Source organism: Protopterus annectens, chromosome 6.part0, assembly GCF_019279795.1.
Source record: "Protopterus annectens isolate FY-2018-M chromosome 6.part0, PAN1.0, whole genome shotgun sequence".
NCBI lineage: Eukaryota > Metazoa > Chordata > Ceratodontiformes > Protopteridae > Protopterus > Protopterus annectens.
Genome location: NC_056737.1, coordinates 1,484,806,726 through 1,484,823,855, shown reverse-complemented (window position 1 = coordinate 1,484,823,855; position 17,130 = coordinate 1,484,806,726). Strand labels below are relative to the sequence as shown.

At 39.0% G+C, this 17,130-nt stretch overlaps 1 protein-coding gene across 2 annotated transcripts in view; it reads right to left on the bottom strand.

Annotated features, from left to right (window-relative positions):
- Window positions 1-17,130, bottom strand: part of KYNU (kynureninase) — a 2,242,792-nt gene that overhangs the window by 871,110 nt on the left and 1,354,552 nt on the right. The gene's annotated exons all lie outside the window — the stretch shown is intronic.

The window sequence follows — 17,130 nt, the reverse complement described above, 5'->3', positions numbered from 1 at the left end:
CAGTGATTGGCTGACCAAAGAAGTAAGGAGATTCAATTTCTTTCCTAGCCATCAGTTCATTCCAGTGCCCCCATTTTATGTTAGGTCTATCTACCCCTTCTAATTTCCCCCAGCCTTGCTCCACCAGGGTTGGAGCTGACACGGACCATTATGACATCCCAGAACCACACCTCATTTTTGCAGCTGTGGGGGTTGTAATGGTCTGTCTTCATCTCTTCCCTTCCCTGTGTTTGTTTTTTCATGTGTGTGAACTACTACTCTCTATGAACCACAACTTCCCAAGGGGTATACCTTAGAAGAATGCCCTCCCCTGAGATGAGTGGCATACTTGTCTCTCCTTGCCAGCACCTCACAGGCCCAAGTTGGTAATTAAACCAGGGCCATAGATAGGGCTATATTTACACCATGGCCCTTTGTAGATTTTGTTTAGTCTGTTTAAATAGCAGTGGCTTGCTCATCTATTTGCTTTGTTTTGATGGGTTGTATGGAGGTGCACATAACGGAGCACAGGGAATAATGCATCCCATAGACACAAGCCACTAAATCAACTCTGTCTACAGTATTAGCATCCTAATATTATTGACCTTTACAGTTGTTTGGTTCTCATTCACTGTATGACCTTGCTGCTATCTGCTGTGCTCTGAATCATTGTTGTTATTTAACCAAGCATGTCATCCAACTAAACAAAGAGCAAAGGTCGTCATGCCAAATGGATAAGAGAAATGGAGACACTGAGGGCTTCACTTACAAATATCATCTAAATTCACTGATGCATTTTTTCCTATGCATGTTTTACAATCATAACCTCTGCCAATCCATCCTATTTGTTTTCTGCCTCCTAGTCTTTTCCCCAGTAAGGAAGAAATCAAGCTGTGGGAGCATACAACAGTCAGTCATACTAGTATCTGTGGCCTTGCTGCCATCCTGGCAATGAGGGCATTTATTGTGACCCTAACTCCATTCATGGTGGCTGATGTATGAACACACATTACCACAATACAGGGCATCCTATGCCCTCCTTTTATGTGTGGATACTCCTGCATACATCTTCATAAAGGCTAATGTCAATGGAATGGGACCACAAAGTATGTGCATCCTGGTCCTGTGACCTTAGGTAATAAACTTCCATGGGAGGAGTTTGTCCTTTCTCTTCCAGGATAGCTGAACCAACCAACACCATTCTCTCCCATCCTTTCCTGCCAGTTCTTTCAGTGCCAGGCTGCTGTTTAAACTCAGGTCTACACAGCCGCAGATAGGACATTATCCCTTTGTGCCACAACTGTCGCTGCTATTTTTGGTCTCTTGCAGGTTACTCACACTGACTTCCTCTAAAGCTATAATGCAGTATCTTACCTTGTGCTTTATATTTATATGACACAGCTGACTTCATTTGGCATTTATAGGCTGGCAATATGTTGTTTATTTGTGTTTTTGTTACTTATTTCAGTTTACAGTGTCTACTTCATCTTGTGCTTTATTTCTCAAATAAAATTGAAATTGAACCTGGAGTGCATTTGAATGACTCTGTATGTAATCTACATGAGGCAAACATAGTAGCTAAAAGTTTTGGAACTGGTTGAAACAAGAAAGATGGATTATTGTTTGATGTTAGAAGGGTTGTGTGTTTATCATTTGTCAGATAACTTTGGATTAGCTTGGTAATGGTTGTAGTGAAAGGGGTGTTGAATGTGGAGAGGTGAATAAATAGTGAATGTGGAGAAGCAGAAAGAGAGGAGTATTTGTTATTTATGAAGTAATATTAAAAGGAAATATTTATAGGCACTGTACACACCAGAAGGCAACATCTTTAAAGGCTATGCAGCTAGGGAAAGTGACACCTGAATATATAGTGTAGTGCTGCCTGTCCATATGGCTGAATCATTGTTTTGATATCAACAGTTATTACTTCTCTAAAGGTATTTTGTTGCCTTTTATAGCATACAGTTGTCTGTTCAAAAAAAAAAAAAAAAACAATTGTTTCACATAAGTGATTAAAAGTGCTAAAAAATCATGATCTAATGTAATGGATATGAAGGCTGCATATGGCCTGCAATCTTGCATTCTACAGAAGAGATAAAAAAGTAAAAGATAATGGTAAACATTTTGTTGATTTATTTATGTATTTATTTATTTGCTAACCAAGTGGGTGAGAAAAACTGTGCCTTTTTAGTCACGACCAGAAACAGTGGCATGCAGAAAGAAGAGCAAACATTTACCAAATTTAAACAGATTATAACATTTTGGAATCATGAGCTAAAAAGAAAATAATCAATTATAAGCATATGCAAAATTAATAGACAGAAAAGCATAGCACACAAATACGAGATTATAATATAAACCATGTTAAAAATGGGGGATATCTGCATAGTATGGGGTGAGTACACATAATATAGAGAATTATGATCAGGTCAGTAGGGAACCAAGCTTGCTCTTAAATTTGAGGTTGTTGCACTATGAAAGTGTCAGTTTAATTGAGACTCAACAGTTTCATAATATTGGAGTAGTCAGCCTCACTTTTTTTCTGCAATGGGTAGATTTGTCATAAATGGCATTTACTTTACTTTGTCTTCTAATTTTAGTAACAAATCGAGTATGAAAGCTTGTATTGTTAGGAGCTCTCCAAAATGACAAAGTTGTGACAATGATGTGCACTTTTGTTTTGATGTCAGGAAGTAAGTCAAAGGCAGTGTAAACCTGTAGCTCCACACTTGTTTATAGGGTGCAGCCTATCCTACACTGAAAGAACGAAAGAAATAGAGAGCAGAGAGACTACAGAAAGGAGTGGCACTAGAATAGAGTGGGATCCAGTTTACATTTCTGATTTTAATGATTAGCAGATTCACTTTTTCAACAGGGAAAGAGAAATAATGAAGAGTTTAAAGGGTTTGTTTAGGTGATTTAAAAGACCACAGAGAGGTGATCAGGCAGTGAGCACATGAAGAGCACAGAAATAGCTGAGTGAAGTGTCAAATATGGGGAATATTAATAAGCAAAAGATCTAAGAGGGCAGTTTGAGAAAAGCTGAGACTGGGATGCTTCCCAGCATTTTATAAGTTCCAAAAGTCTAAAGTGATACAATTGGTTGTAGATTTTTATGTAGCACACCTGTGTAGTTTAGGCTGATATCTCCATGTAGACTAAAGTTATTTTTATGCATTCGTGTGGTAAAGGCCACTTATACATTATAAGTATACTAGCTGTTGCTGATGGGAACAACATTAGCAACAATCCATTTAATCCAATTGGCGTCAGTGGTAATGTTTGAAAAATGTTGAGCTACAGTGCACGCATTCAATGACCTACTGACAAGCACATTTTTTGTAGGATATCATATCTCAAATGTGTATGAATAATTATAACCTTCAGAACAAAGCTTAAGCGGTCATAATTATTCATATCAACCTTAAGAAGCAACTTTTAGGTAATTTTGTTACTCATTCAATCATTCATTGTCTGATGCTTATTTCATCCATTTCCATGGATGACAGCTAGATCCTATTTGAGCAAATAGAGAGCACAAGGCAGAGACGTATTCCTGGACAGGATGCTAGTCTATGACAAGATACATGCTCACACATAAACACACACACACACACACACACACACACACACACACACACACACACACACACACAAGTATAGGCAGTTTGGCATATCATCAATTCACATCCAGCTTGCTTTTGCAAAATGGAAGAAACCTGCACAAGATAGAACATTCAGAATCTAGCAGAAGGCATCATAACCAGAAACCAAACTTGAGGACCAGTAACCATGAAGCAAAAATTATAACTGTTACACCACTGTGGAGTTCAGTCTATCTTTTATACTGCTTGACATTTTAATTGTTTTGTACTATTTTTCTTTGTTTTTTGTTTGTTTTGCTTCTATTTTGTGTCAGTGGCAGTTTTTTGCTGATATGTCAAGAATCTAAATGGCAATGCTCAGATCTGCTCTGAGCTAAAACAGAATGGCATTAAATATAGTGATCCAAAGGATATTGCCAATATCCTTGCAGATCGATTCAGTGCCAACTTCACCCCCCTCTCACCCCCTAAATGGCCCATCTCAATACCGGAAGATTGCCAAATTCCAGTAATAATGGCCACACAGGTACAAAACGCACTCTCTAAAGCCAAGAATACAGCATCCATGGGACCAGATGACATCCCGGGCTGTGTACTACATGAACTACAATATGAACTGGCCCCTCACTTAAGTGTCATGTTTAATCATAGCCTCACCTCAGGTTTCGTGCCCACTGAGTGGCGCAGAGCTACAGTTATCCCAATCCACAAGGGGATCCACCTTGGATCCCGGAAACTACCGTCCCATCAGTCTGACAAGCCTTATCTGCAAGGCCATGGAGCTTATTATCATGGAACTTATAAACAAAGACATTGGCAACCTTCAAACACTGGACCCCACCCAGTTTGGGTTTGTGAAGGGCCGATCTTGTCTCCTGAACCTGATTGACTTCTTTGAATCAGTCTCCAGAGCCATGGACAAGGGTAAGGTGGTCCACACAGCCTATCTAGACCTTGCCAAGGCCTTTGACACCATCCCCACTCTGGAATCATAGATAAACTTACTAAGTTGGGCATTAATCCCTATGTCACCCAATGGGTTGCTAAATGGCTTACTGATAGAACCCACACTGTAAAAGTAGCCAACTCCAAATCCAGCTCCAGACAAGTGACAAGTGGAGTACCTCAGGGTTCAGTCCTGGGGCCGCTCTTGTTTGGCATCTACTTCTCTGAAGTACAGGTCAACACTAAGGGACTCTGGCTAACAAAGTTTGCAGATGACTGCAAACTGGGAGCCATTATTGAATCCCCAAATGATGTGGATACTCTACAAAAGGGCCTTACAGAAACAGATGCTTGGTGCCAGAGCCATGGGCTCAAGCTCAATGCCAAGAAATGTATTGTTATCCCCTTTGGGAAAAACATGTATCCATGAATTACCATATAGATGGCAGTACACTAAACACAGAAAGTGTGATAAGAGACTTAGGGACACAGGTGGACGGTGGTCTCACCTTTGATAACCACATCGCCACAACACTCAGGAAATCCTTCTATGTGGCACACCTCATCACGAAGGGCTTTTCATCCAGAAAGAAGGAGGTCATTGTCCCACTGTACTCATCCCTCATTAGACCCATTATAGAATACAATGCCCCATTTGGTATGTACCTCTCAAGACATCTGCAATAACTGGAAAGGCCTCAGAAATACCTCACTAAAAGAATCACAGGCCTAAAGCAGATGCCCTACTCTGACCGCCTTAAAAAACTCCAGCTATACTCTGTCGCATATCGTCTACTCAGAGGCGATCTCTGCTTAACATACAAGGCCATGTCAAACCCAGAGCTGCTGGACATGCTACACTTAAAGAAATCCCAATCCCTCAGAGCTACACGCTCCAGGGATCTAAACCTTGTCATCACAATAAACAAAACATGCTGGAGGGATAGATTCCTGACCCAGAGACTCACCAGACTCTGGATAAGATTGCCCATACATGTCAAGCAGAGTGCCTCTTTGGACCTCTTCAAGAAGAACCTTGACAATTGGATGGGAGAAAGGAAATTCACCCCAGGGATCACGTCAGTCGCCCTGCTAGACAGGGGTCCAGGAAAGTAAATAATGTGGGAAGAAATAGCCAGGGAATTGTTATGGCTAGGCTTGTATAGGCCCTATGGCTGATAGCCTAGTACCAACCTATGAACCTATGATATGCAGGATAAGATAATTGCCTTTCTGGCAGGTTATAGTGTTCTGACTCTGTAGCTACTTCACTAATTTCGGATATTTTGCTTAATAATAAATCATTTTTAGCTTTCATTTATTTGTTTGTCTGTCTACACTTTGCTTAATCCAGAGTTATTCTGTGATTTACTCTTGCATGGCTTCAAATTTTGTTACCTGACCTTCTCTTTCATAAGCAAGCCGTACTAGCCATGAGTAACCCCCAGAGCATTAATGTTGCTGGGGTCCCAAGTGCTCAAAAAACAGTGTCTTGTTGCCATGGATTTGGGTGCCTTATTGTTTGGGCAGGTTGCTTCATGCACTTGAACTCAAATATAAGTTCAGGCAAGCAGGCATGGGGAGGAAGCAGGTAGGTAGTTTTAGGATTAGGGAGTGGGAGAGGAGTTTTACTGTTTAGGAGTGATCTGGACATTTATGTTTAGGGAGGTGGTTAGAGTTTTATGTTTAGGAAGCAATCAGTGACTTTAGGATTATGGGAAGTTTAGGCTATGGGAGCAAGACCTCAGGCTAAGGGCTGAGTGGGAATCTAAGGCTTAGAGTTTAGGTTCTGTGGCTATGGGGTTGCGTAAGATGGGGGACAGGGAGGGGGTATGTACAAGTGCGAGATTGGGCTAGTGGGAGTTTGAACACGTGCCTTTTTTGAGCAATTTGCAGCGAGCAGGTATGTTGTGAGCTACTAGCATCCAAGCAACTGTAGTTGACCCATAAACTCCACTATAACGCACATCAGGACAAGATATGGAGCTACAATCATACACAGTTTCACCCCAAACTAAACAACAGTGAGAAAAATACATAGTGCTTCAAATGTTTCAATTACAACACTTAAATATATTTTAAGTAAATAATTCAACCAAAATTGCTCTTAAGAGATAAAGCTCTTCCCCATCCCTGCCCAAATTAATGTGGAGTGCAAGCCTTTCTTTATTTTTCAATCTTTTTTTTTCTTTCTTACACACTATAAACTGTCATTTTTGCTTTTTTTTTAGAAGACAAGCTCTTTAAATATATTTCACGGAAGCTTATATATAATTGAGCATTTAGAAAGAATATGTAAGAAAATACATACTCTTTATATAATTATGTCATCTTTATATATCTGTTCATTTAGTTTTTGTGTAAGCTTACACTTTGAAATTCACGCAAATTAAAGCACATTTTATTATGTTTTCAATTTTGATCACAAGAAATGCAACACAATTTCCTTGTGTTTCTCAAAAAGCTGTTTTTTTATAAAAGAAACTGAGCAAAAAAACACCTCCTACGATGCAACAAAAGATTCCCTGTACCCGAAACTAATTGCAGTCAGCTCTGGGACAGCCATATCTCAGTGAAGAATTTAAACTCCCTTTTCTTTTAATTTCCACTGAATCAAGTTACATTCAGTGATGCACTTAGAGCACTGTGGAAATATCACATTACTATTGTCATACAGTCTGCTTCATACATAGTTCAACCACATTGCCCTGCAGCTCCTGCATCTGTAGTGCTATTCATTTACAAATGCCTTATCCACCCTGTATTTTATGATGAAGAACTCCATGGTTAAAAATAAAAATAAATAGCATTAAAAAAGTATCATATTATTGTCCAACCTGTTTATGAATTTCACCACTCCGGTCTTGTGAAAAAAAAAAAAAAAAGAGAGAGAGAGACTAGACTTGGATAAATGATAGTAATGCTCATTCTTACAACAGCTGCAATGCACTTTGCTTTGCTTTTTCTTACCCTGTATTCATCTGTACTTAAAACATACAAAATCCTATGGAAAAAAAAGTTATTTACTTATTTTGTTTGTAGATTCCATTTTGACTCATGTTCTAATTTACGTAACAAGTGGTAGTGCTTTTTGTTGCGCCCTATAAATTATGATATGGAGAAAAGCTGAATGATGAATACTTTAAGAACTTAAGTTTATGTGTTAGTTCAGTAGCCATCTCTATTACGGTCAACAGGTAAGTTACTCATCCTGCAGACAATTCTCTTTGAGTAACAGGTGGTGTCCCCACCATCATGAAGAGCTAAATGAAAAGTCTCCAAAAACAGATCCACTTCTTTATTATTATTGTTATTATTACTATTATCATTATTATTGTCATCATCATCATCATCATTAAAATAAAGATGGCGATGTTTTGTATCTAATCCAACTCAGCCAAGAAGACAGAATTCTGAAAGGTCGGCATGAGTATAAAGTTAAATAATTTCTGTACAAATAATGAACTGGACTAAATGAGATACATCCAAATGTTATTTGAAATTTAAAAACAGTACAACATTAAACTGGCACTAATGTTACATTAGTTTCTACATTCCACGTATACTTGCTTAACATCTATTTAGATTTTATTTGTAAAGTGAAACATAAATTTGTTAATGATTAGTTGCGAAAGAATCAGCCTGCAGAAAAGTAATTAAAGATGTGCGGCCAATAAAATGAAAAAAAAAAAATCAACTAAGTGGCAAGTAAAAATGAAGAACTTAATTTCAAAATATGTTACTTAAGGTCTGCAGTTGGAGTACAATATTTTTTGTATCTCTGTCCAATGTTTTATATTTCTGTGAAATTGCCTTATTAACTGAGTTATTTTATAAAGCTAGACACTGAAAAAATGCATTGTAGTAGCTCTGAAGGAAGTGACATGAAGACTCAGTTGTACCTGTATAGAACAAGGGAAGATAGAATGAACTTATTAAAGTGTATTGTCACACTTTGTGAGTGCATTGTGAAACATGATATGCTAACTGCCATGATGTACATTGCTATAGTCAGTTTGTATCCATTTGGGTTCAGTTTTTAATAAAATGCTTTGTTAGTTTTTTATTCAATTCACAGCTGAAATTAATTTAGGATTTCCCTCAGTGACATCAACTAAGGGCTCTACCACAGACTTCAATGGGCAGATTTCTGTACCTGTGCAATATGTATCCATTAAAGCCTATAGACCATATTTTCAGTGAATTATGTCACTGAGGTTAAAGATCGTCTTTAACTTTCAGTGGCATCAGCATGGTAAAAATGAATTTAACAGCAACTGTTTAAAGTTCATACTCTAGCAAAAATGTTTCCCAATCAAGTGAAAATGCTAATTTGTATTTTATGTGCCACATACGATGGTATTAAAGAGTAAGTCACCATGTGTGACAATGCACTATAACAGGTTCATAGGTGTTTACTAGGCTAATGACCACAAGGGCCTTTTTAAGCCTAGCCATGCATCCTGAATCTCTGAAAATTATGAAATCCTTGATAAGTGTAAGCATGGGCCTGGGAGATGAACCATTTACAGGTTATCTGTTTGCATTAGAAACATAGGTGCCAAACCAGGGATGAATTTCCGGTTTCCCATCCAATTGTCCAAGTTGCACTTGAATTGGCTTAGAGAGGAACTCTGCTTCCTAACCCAATTCAAGTGCAATTTACACAATTGCATGGGAAACAGGAAATTCATCCTTGGTTTGGCACCGATGTCTATAATGCTAACAGGTAACCTGTAAATGGTTCATCTCCCAGGCCCAATATTCTAGAGTGATTCATAAAAATGAACTATTTTAAAGTATTCATTTAATATAAAACAGCAAACACACAATGCAGAAATATTTTATCCACTGAGTAAGGAAAAATAAATATTTTCCCAATTGCCCTTTATCTTTTGGGCTTATCCATGATAATTTTAGGGTCTGACCCTGATTTTAAAAATGTGGAGGATAGAAACTATGCTGCAATCTAACCTGTAGGCACCAGTAAATTTTTCTTTCTGTCCTTAGAAAACATTGTTTATTACAGCTCTAGCCACATAAAAGGTGCCACACAGGAAAGTGGCCTTAGAAAGAACAGGCTGTTTATAAGTAGATGTATGACATTTACTACAACACAGTGAATGATGTAAATGAGTTGTTTCATGATTCTAAAATAAATAGCTGTAGTTTTTCATTATAGCCAATACTTCCTATGTTATAGTATACCCACTGCTTGCTTTAGTTATTTATTTAGTTATTAGTTAATGTGGGGTTAGCTTGCTGTGCATGTCTGGTTACCACATTGACTAACAAAGATGTCTTTTGTAGCGCTTACCATTGAACTCAAAAACTACATCGCTCTACCTTCCAGTTTTGTCTGCCTTTCAGCTATGTTGATGGATGTGCAGCACATACAGTCCTCAGTGGTGAGCTTGGGATTCATGATATGAATTTGAAGAGCAATCATCCTCAACAACACTGTAATCTTTTCACCAGATAATGAAAGAGCACATTCTTTTTCTAACAATATCTGTAGACATAGGTTCATAGGAGTGTACTAGGCTAATGACCACAAGAGCCCTTCTAAGCCTAGCCATGCATACCAAATCTCTGACAAGTTCTGCTACCCTTGATAAGTGTAAGCAGGAGTTTGAGAGATGAAGCATTTACATGCAGGAACCTGGGAGAGGAGTCATTTACAGGCTGCCTGTGTTCATTAGAGACATAAGTGCCAAACCAGAGATTAATTTCCTGTTTTCCAGCCAATTGTCCAAGTTACACTTGAATTGGGTTAGGGAGGAACTCTGCTTCAAGTGGATGGGTTAACCTCTGGGATACATACCTGTCTCTGCTGCAGGTCCTATTTATATCACAGGCTAGGTTTAAGTCTTTAGAAAAGGTAATTCAGGCACTGTTCCTTTTGTGGATATGCAGGAGGTCCATCAGAACTGTTGCTTATGCCCTGTACTCTTTTAGTGAGGAACCTCTGTGGATGTTCCAGTTGTTGGGTGTGCCTTGTTAGTTACACATCCAAGGGGCATTATACTCAATGATAGGTCTGATGAATGCTGAATACAATGGAGCAATGACCTCCTCGGACATAGATGCCATATCTTTGTTGATAAGTTGCATGACACAGAATGATTTCCTCACTACTGTAGGCCCATAAGAATCAAAGGCTAAATTACTTGTATGTGTGTCCCCAAGTCACTGACTACTGGGTCAACTCTTAGAGATGTGTTGTCAATATCGATGTTACCAGGGCTGGATGACTTCTTGAGGGATATTATTTTGTATTTCTTGTCATTAAGTTTTAGTCCATGGCTTTGATACAAATTATTTGTCTGTAACAGACCTTCCTGGAGAAAATTTGTGTTAGTGGGGGATTCTATGACTGCTCCTAATTTGAAATTATGTGCAAATTTAGTCAGCCAGGGCACCTTTGCATTGAACTTGACTTCAGAGTAGAAAAATGTCAAAAAAGAGTTGTCTCTGGTCCAATCTCTTAGGGACTCCACTTGTGACTGGACTCTGTGAGCCAGCTAACTATCAGCTGGGTGACATAAGGGTTTATACCTAATCTCTTAAGTTTGTCAACAATGCCTGAGTGAGGTATTGTGTCAAATGCCTTGACCAGGTCAAGGTAGGCAAAGTGAACTGTTTTGCCCTCATCTATTACTTTGGTGACTTTTTTCAAAAAAGTCCACCAGGTTGTGTAGGCATGACCTGCCCTTGATGAAACCAAATCCACCTGGGTCCAGTGTTTGCAGTTTCCTATGGTATTATTGATCATTTCCAAGATAATTATTTCCATAGATTTTTATGAGACTAATGAGACTTATGGGTCTGTAGTTTCCAGGTTCTGTAGATGTCCCATCTTTGTGTAGAGAGATGACTGTTGCTGTTCTCCATTCACAGGCCATTAAGCCTATTTGGAGGTCACAGTTAAAAAGAAATTCCAGAGGGCCTGATAAGTCATGTTTCATGCTATTTAAAAGGCATACTGGGATATTGTCTAGGCACTAGAAGCAGTGATCTTGACCTTAGATACAGCTTTGAGGATCTGTTCCCTAGTGATAGTAGGGAGAGTTATGTTTGATGGTATTTCCTGAGGGGAGGTTGAAGGGGAGAAAGGGAGAAAGTTATAGATGAATATGTTTGCCAGTAGGTTTGGTATATATTCTGGGTTAATATAGGTGGCTCTATTAACAATGAGCTGAGCACACAATTGTGTATTGCTTTTGAGGTTGTGAACACAACTAAGGAATGCCTTGCGGTTGTCCTTGGCCTGGGAGGCCAAATTTATCTCAAATTTGACTTTGGTAGCCTTTACTTGTCCTCTGAGTATTTTGCATAGTTTGATGAGAGTGCTTTTATCCTGCTGGATGCTACACTTCCTAATTTATTTCATGGTTAAATTCCTTTTGTTATATAACCTAGTGAAGTTGTGATTCCATCATTAAAGCCGAGTGCATCTCAAAGTGTGTCTGCAGTTACCTCCTACTGCACCTGTAGGTGTCAAATATTGCTTGTTCATACTTGCATTAATCATTCCAAAACCATCCTACATACACAATGTCAGAGTATTTTATCTTGAAGAATACATGATGGCAAAAACAATTGCATTGATATTTGACCTCTGTCAATTAGTATATGTTAGAAATGTAAGGTGATAACTTTATTTTTTTAAAGGCTCAAGCCACACCCACTAGGAGTTAAAGGTACACAGTCAGAAGAGATGTACTGGAAAGAATGACTTATTAGTAGAAAGTTAGCCTTAGAGTAGTCCCTGGACATGTCAGGGTTAGCTGGGGTCCTGGGTTTTATCTTACTTCAAAGGAGAAAGTTTTGTGGTCTGACCTTACCTGAGAAGACTTTACACTAGAGGGTGTGTAGCACTTTCCCATATTAGAGATAACCAGATCCAATATGTTTGCACCACTGGTTGCTGTACTGACAGTCTGGTCCAGGGGGGTTTGTGTTTACAAAATCCAGGAATCTCTGTGCCTGCACATTTGTTGTCATATATGATTCCAAGTTAATAGTGGGGTAATTTAAGTCCACTATGAAAATGGTATTGGTTTAGATGGTGCATGTTTCCAATAAGCTTAAATAAATGTTATGGGCTTCCTGGGTCATAGAGGGAGACCTCTAGCTTACAAGGAAGTGGTATGGGATTGTCTGTGGTGATTTGAACATGGAGAAGCTTAAGTACATTGTCCTGTTTGACCAGCCTTGAGGTATATTTATTTTTTATGTAGATCGAGAAACCTCCACCTTTAGCCCCTGTCTGTGTAGTAATTGGTCTAAATGTGTGGAAGGCATTATAGCCTTGCACTGCTGGTGTGCTATCCATGGCTTTAAACCATGTCTCAGTGACTGTACAGACATCAGCATTCTTTAGGATGAGGACAGCTTGTAGGGAGTAGTGCTTCTTGTTTAGACTCCTAGCAATTAGCAGTAACACCCTTAGATTTTCTTGATTTTGAATTGATATGTTGGAAGTACTTTCATTTTGGCATTGCCTAAAAAATGCACTATGGGGGGAGGACAGTGTTTTAGCTAAAATTCGAAAGACTAGAGGGGAGAGGCACAGTACATCCCTGGCAAAGCAGCGTGGTCTGTTAACCATCTCCTTCCATGCTGAAAGATATTGCACCCCCCCTTAGAATGACACTAAAAACTAAGCAAATTATTAAATTCAGTCATCTTCTGTTTATATTGTGACATCATCCTTGGAAAAGGTGAAATGCTGCTCAGTGTTAGGCTCATACCAGCCTGGGACACCTATTCTGAGGACTCAGTGATGTCTCTCTTCATATAGTCTAGGGAGGTACATCTCAGGTCATTTATACCCACATGAACTATGACTGAGTTATATTAGTACTTTTGGTCCAATGACTAGAGTGCATGCGTAATGTGCTGGATAATGGCCCCTGATAAGCAACTAACCATGACGTGACTTTCTCCTTACTCGGCCTGGTGAAAGGGCCATCAGTGTGTCTCACAATGGAGTATTGAATTACCAGAATGTTGGACTGTGTGATGGCTTGCCTTTTGTACTTAAATGTACAGGATCCATGGGATATGGCTGTATGTGGGTGTTGTTCTTAAAGACTGCATTCTGGACTGCTGACAGTATTTGTTATTTGTATGTCATCTAGGAGGTCATTGGGGTTTAGGAAGGTTACAGTTAAGTGCTTCAGCATATGTGGGTCTAAGTATCTGCTTTGAACTGTGTGTGTGCTGGGTGCAGTGTGTGTACTACTAACAAACATATTGATATTAGGAGTGCATTTATGTGAGAGCTTTGTCTTCAGTAACAGTGTGTAAATACATCTCTCATATACCTTATCAGTTTTTTTGAAAATTAGCTAGCTGTCAGTAAACAAGAGGCAATTTCTACATTGTATCAAGATGCACATATCCACCAAACTGGTAAGGGAGATAGTGAGAATGTTCATAACCATGGCAATAGCCCCTTTTTTATTGGTTAGATGGTAACAGTGAGAATATAAAGTAATATCAGGAGTATCTGGTTTGCAACTCTGGAGACAGTACTTGTCACTGCATATGAGTTGCTTTGTGTGCAGCTAGGTATTGATGAAATTTCAGGGGTGCTTTTACAGGAAAAATGTCAACTCATGGTGTTTGCATCTATACAGGACTCTGTAAACACTTAAGCGGAAACTATCAAGCAGACTATAATGATTTATGGATGAAGTATTTAGGGAGGTATTCTGAAATTAGGCTAGGCTGCAGCCAATCAAGCAGTTTTCACTGAAAAGAAAGAATTTGCTTTGTCAAGAATGATGAAAAGAGGGGATTCACTTGACTGACTACTGCCTGGCTACTGTTAGTGGTGGCCTCACCACAGCTTCACACTGCCAGGATACACTGATCCTTTGCTTCTTCTCTTACCAGAAGCAAAACAGTAGCACTAATCCCAAGATGAGAAGTAGGCCACATGCTCTTTGGTCATCGCTAGTTTTGTCCTAGTTGATGCAGGGATCTGTAGGCCTATTGTAGCCTTTCCCAATTTTTGTTGTTATCTACTAGTCATGGAACTCAGAAATAATTCAGGATTGCAGCCTTGTTTCAAAAGTTACTTTGCTAATCATGAAATTTCTGTCACTAGTATTTTTCTAACGAATGATGTTTATGATAGATTTTTAGTTAGTACACAATATGTGATAGGATATAATGGGTTGGCTTTCCCACAAGAGAAAACAATTTATCACCCATGAATCTATTTGCCTAAGGGTGAGACTGCCAGCCCAGCTAGCTAGGCTTGTCTTACAAATGTAAGAGAACTGTATGTTATGTGTGTATTAAACTGGTGGTGCAGAAGTGTGTTTTAAACTGTTTGCTATGTGCTGAGCTTCAATAATATAACCACAGTGTACCCTACTGAAAAAGAACAGAGTTAACTTGCAAACTCTAAGAAAATAAGTGAATTGTTTATGACTGTGTTTATCTCAGCTGGGAGATAGAATGTCTGCAGCCAGAAATTCTTTCTATTATCCAGAAACAGAAATAATTACATTTTTCGAAGGTAAAACTGTTTTATGACTTCCAGTTCCAGGCAAACTTCTGAGAGATACGTATTTTAGACACAAATGTGCTAAATTTTAAGTTTCTGTTAGACTGGGAACTGAAGGCAGAGGTGACAAAGAATGATGTAGTCTGATATAACCCAGCAGAAATGTTTGATAGAAATTTTAGAACTATCAAAGAGTGAGTCTGTGCATTTTGTATTTGTCTTTGGATCTGACAACATCCTCTCATCAGCACTTGTCTTGCTCTGTAAGTAAGTCATTTAGGGTGTAGTACCTCTTAGATGTATAAACAGAAATACAGCAAAGATTAGTTTAGATGTTTCCTGTATTTATTTGAGACTGTCCTGCAATGTTGTTATGAAATATTTCCTGTGATTCTGAACTCTGTTGTCACTGTGCTAAATTATTGAATATTGTCTTGGTCTTTTATTGTTTACTATTAAATATATTTAAACATTTTAATCATGGCTGGTTTGTTTAGAGATATTTAAGCTCTTAGTGTACTTGCGTATATATTTGGTGACACTGTACAGCCCACTCTTAAATAGCATTAAAAGTCTTGGACACACTTACCATTTGGATAATAGTAACTCTACACTGCATAAATGGCCCTTATTAGTAGCTGATAAGAGTAGCTGGTGGGAACTGGTACTACCTTATAGTCTGGGCAGAAGGAGGCATAGCTAATAAACCTGTGCCAGCCTTCCCCAGCAGTGTGTGTGTGTGTGTGTGTGTGTGTGTGTGTGTGTGTGTGTGTGTGTGTGTGTGTGTGTGTGTGTGTGTGTGTGTGTGTGTGTGTGTGTGTGTGTGTGTGTGTGTGTGTGTGTGTGTGTGTGTGTGTGTGTGTGTGTGTGCACACGCACGCGCGCGTGTCTGTGTCAGCTACTTGGGCAGGTGCAGAAAGCACTGGTTGGACAGAGAGTGTGATGGAGGTTTCAGCATGACCGTTCAGCTGAGATCTGAACCCTATATCTTTGCCAGTTATGAGTCTTATTGGGAATAAGAATAAGATGGGGCAAATATTTGTCCCACTCCCTCTTAAACTGGTCTGAAAATGCCCATAGCATGGCCTTGAGTGTAGAGTTTAACCTCTCAACAAGACTATGCCAACTTGGTTCTAGCGAACTGGGAACACAAGCCCATCCTTATGAATGAAGAATGATGAGAGAATAATGATGTACATGAGGTTTTTGGATGACATTTTTATTCTGTTTAAGGGTACTGAACACGATGCCCAGAACTTCTTAGACTACCTAAAAAATAGTTCCAGGTTCTTTAACTTCACACACATTTATCATGAAAACACCATTACCTACCCTGATGTTGAGTTAAAGAAAAACACTGAGGAGAAACAGTTTCAGGCCAGAATACACCGCAAACCTACTTACTCTAACACCATGTTACACTTTTTGAGTTGCCATCCATTCCACCAGAAGAGATCAGTGCTAAAAGGACAACTTGTCCGGGCAGCATAGATGGTTACAGAGGACGGTGCTTTTCTTGATGAATGTGAGACACTAAAACAAATGTTACTGAGGCAGGGATACCTGAATGATTTAGTCCTTGACCTATTAGAAGAGGTGCAGTACAAAAGGAGAACTGGGTTTTATAAACCTATCCTCATGTCTACCTACCCAGTACCGTTAGTAGAGGAGGTTAGGGATGTGGCAGTGCCTGCTAACTTGGTACAGAATTTTCTGCCAGAAATTAGATCTACCATTGAGAAACCGTGTACCAGCTTTATTACTCCTTTTTACCTAGAGGCAAAGGAAATTGAATGTATACTAAGGAGAAATTGGAATCTGTTTGTGACAGAACAAGAAGTCCTGGAGAAACTAGGGAATGGTCCACTACTTGTTTATAGAAAAGGGAGGAATCTAAAGAATATTTTAGAAACAGACCCCAGGACATTTAGTAGAACAGAAGGTACCTACAAATGTGAAAGTTGCAACTATTGTAAACATATAGCGACAGGAAACAAATTGGGAGTAGGCACCAGTAGACTTGCAGTGAAAGGCAGATATAATTGTAATTCTAGATACGTAGTCTACCCAAGCCAC